Raw genomic sequence first — 3,915 nt, 5'->3', positions numbered from 1 at the left:
CACCATGCCTGGCAACGTGTTATAGTAGGATATCAATGTATTATTATTATTATTATTATTATTATTATTATTATTATTATTATTATTATTATTATTTAATATCACCACGAATTAGGCATACAATTTTCAAAGGAAAAAACCTACACGGTCGTCTGGCAAGATGGTTCTTAACGATCCAAGCATACAATCCGGAGATAAAATATATCACCGGTAAAACAAATGTGGTCGCAGATGCCTTATCTCAAAATATTCCGATAGGCGCGATTACCACCCCAGAGGTCATCCACAACTTCACTTCACCTGAGCTACACACTGCTCAGCGAGACCACCCTGTGTGGAAGAGGTTAATTTACGCCCTAGAGTCGGGAGACGAAACAAACCTTCCTGAATTGCCAGTTCCCTTTTCACAATTCTTCCTATCAGAGGACAACCTCCTTTGTAGGTCATGGCCAACCAAACCAGTACCTATAGAACAACTGGTCATCCCAGATAAATACGTCCCCGTGACGCTTAAGCTGGTCCATGACACACCCATTGCGGGTCACCCAGGAAGGGACAAGACACTATCTGTCACCAGACAAAAATACTACTGGCCCACATTACGGGTTGCTAAGCACAAGGGGTCCGTAAAAGGGCCAGCGCCTATGTTACAATACCCAGTACCAGAGGCGCCATGGGATGTTGTTAATATAGACTTATTACAGCTCCCCCAGAGCCAACATGGTTCGCGCTACTTATTGGTGTGCGTCGACCAGTTCTCTAGGTTTCTAGTTCTAGCGCCTCTCAAGGACAAGACAGCCACACGCGTGGCCCATGCGCTCGTGACTCACGTGTTGTGTCCACATTCGTCTCCTCGAATTCTTTTGAGTGACAATGGCACCGAGTTTAGGAACACAGTATTGAGCGAAATATGCGCTCAGTTTAACATCACGCAATCCTTCATCACAGCTTACCACCCAGCTGCTAATGGGTTGGCGGAGAGGGCTAATAGGAAAATCTTACAGGTCCTCAGGCCTATCGTGAACGATCTCCACGATAACTGGGAGGATTGGCTATCGCATATAGCCGCTTCCATAAATACGTCGGTAAACGACTCTACGGGGAAGTCTCCCTACTACATCTTATATGGGGTGGAGAAACGTCTTCCGTACGACTTTCTATCTAAACCACAACAACCTCTCTACAACATTGATAGGTACGCACAACAGCAGATGCATATGTTTTCCAAGATACACTCAGAGGTTAGGTGTACGTTAAAAGCTACGAAGGTTGAAATGATGTCAAAACAACATAAACAGGCCGTCCCGGTGGAATTAAAAGAGGGTGACACAGTGATGATTAAGCAAGCGGAAAGGAGTTCGAAACTGGGGGCTAAATTTGTAGGTCCTTACCGAGTTGTTCGGAATGTCAGGAGAAATCGGTTCGAGGTTCTCGAGTCAAATAGTGGAGTCAGTCTAGAAGTTCACAGTGATCGTCTGAAAATAATTCCCTCACCTTTGGACCTTGATATTGGTAATTCCCCCTCAGAGTCAAATGTTCAACAAGATAATCCCAACACCCATAGCTATAACTTGAGACCACGGGTTTAAATACTTCATTCCCACCACTTTCAGATCATGATGTTGCGTTTTCTGATCATCTTGTTGTCCCTCGGTTCCCTGCTTGCAACGACACCCATCCACCTGAAGCCTGGCGCCCTCACGGCACGCATAGGAGAGGTCTTCCTCATAGAAGATGTGCTCCTCGTAAAATATCCATATACTTCCTTGACCAACACCACAGACACAATCAGGATAGTCTCAGAAAAACTACTCGGCATGGCAGACGCCATACGGGCTACCAAGACTAGGGAATCAAAGGCACCTTCTAGTACCAACTCTCTGAATCTTTTTCAACTACTGGAGGATAGGATTCTGTTCTTGCGGGGAAAAGTTGATGAGGTAGACATGGATTATAGTTTTCACTCAGTTCACTCTCGGGTAAAGAGGGGGTTGCTCAACATCGTTGGGTCCGCCTCAAAGTTCCTCTTCGGTACGGCCACCGACGAGGACGCGATTTGCGGGACCACTACACTCATGTACTTTCCTTTGCTGCCCGAAATCGCAGGGTGATCAAAGCCCATTGTAGAAAACTTGCGCGGTTGCATACTCACAATGAGGAACTGATAGAGCAAACAAATAAGATGGTAGAAGTTATCAACATAGTTGTCAAGCAGATCGACCAGGTGAATCAGTTTCTCCTCCTAGATCAGGCCTTGCATGTTTTTCCTTTTGTTATAGTAGGATATCAATGTATTATTATTATTATTATTATTATTATTATTATTATTATTATTATTATTATTATTTAATATCACCACGAATTAGGCATACAATTGTCAATGGAAAAAACCCACGACAGATAGATCACGCCACCTTATAGGAATTTCGTCCGTCAGTGTTTACTGTCTCAGTTTGTATACAACGCATTTCAAAGTGCGTGGAGGTCACCTTGACGTACGTGACCAATTGTAACAATTATTTTCCAACCTGTAACTCATCACTCCTTCACGAGAGTCTGGCTGACACACAACGGCAGTCGCTCTCGCTCCGACGCTCCTTGTACAGATAGGCTAAGAATATATTCGCCTTAAGGAAGCTGAAATCTTAATAAACGCCCTTTAAACGCCTCTGCACACCGTTACACTTTTTTATATCACCTTTCTTTTCAAACGTCCACTTTTCCTTCAGCCTTAATTTTGCCAGCACTGCAAGATGGTCAGAGCCATCGAACATTCCTCTTACTACCTTCGTGTCACAAATATCTTTTCAAGTCTTCCATCTACTGCCACATAATCAATCAATCCTTTCTGCTCATAATCTTCCCCCCCTCCTCCCTGTGTATCGGTGGATATTCTTGTGCTGAAAGAAGGTGTTCGCTAGGAACAGCCCCCTCTCAGCATGCATATATATATATATATATATATATATATATATATATATATATATATATATATATATATATATATATATCGTTTTTGACTATGGCGCCGGTAGACTTTCTTAATAGGCCCTGATGGTCGGCCCCAGTTCGTTGTGACGCAGGTAAGAGCTTTAGGCGTGGCGCACATTGAGATGCAGGAGAGCGCAGAGCAGGGCATACACAGGGCAGGGCAGGGCAACACAAGGTAGTAGAAGCGTGGTGCGAACATTGAAAAGCAGTCTGTCGTCCTGTGCAGGTCCTGTGGTCATGGCTGTTGCTCAAGGTTACCTGAGAAACTTTAGTTCACACACACACACACACACACACACACACACACACACACACACACACACACACACAGGACACATCAACGGAAAGCCTGTTATCACAGTCTTATATTTATGCTACTTCAGCGTATGCTACCATACAACAATATACTAACCATCTTTGAATTGTAGTTTGAATGCAAACTTAGCTCATATATCGTCTTTATATGTCCCTTTCATGTAATCAGGGTGTTTGTGCCGTAAAGTACTTTGTGTTGGCGGACAGCCTCAATAAGTTCCTCAGTGGACGACATCGTGTGGATTACTATAAAGTGAGTACGTGACTTCCTGTGCCGCACGTGTGCAGAAAACTGCGTTTCAAAGACTGCGTGACGCAGGCCGAAACAAGTCTGCACCTGCACTGTTCTGCCCTGCGTGACAATGTGAGCGCTTACATTTAAAATAGTGAGATGCAGTTTTCTACCCTGCTCTGCTGCGTTGCCTGTGTCACCTGCATCTCAATGTGCGTCCGGCCTCATAGTGGCGCCATCTTGCATTGGCTCATGCTGCCTCCTGGAACTCAACTTTGATAAGAACATAAGAACATAGGGAAACTGCAAGAGGCCGAGTGGCCAACACAGGGAAGCTCTAGAATCCCCCCCCACTACTCACGACGGGTGAGGTGTAG

This window comes from Eriocheir sinensis, chromosome 6, assembly GCF_024679095.1.
Source record: "Eriocheir sinensis breed Jianghai 21 chromosome 6, ASM2467909v1, whole genome shotgun sequence".
Classification (NCBI taxonomy): Eukaryota; Metazoa; Arthropoda; class Malacostraca; order Decapoda; family Varunidae; genus Eriocheir; species Eriocheir sinensis.
Note: the sequence above shows the minus strand (reverse complement) of the source record.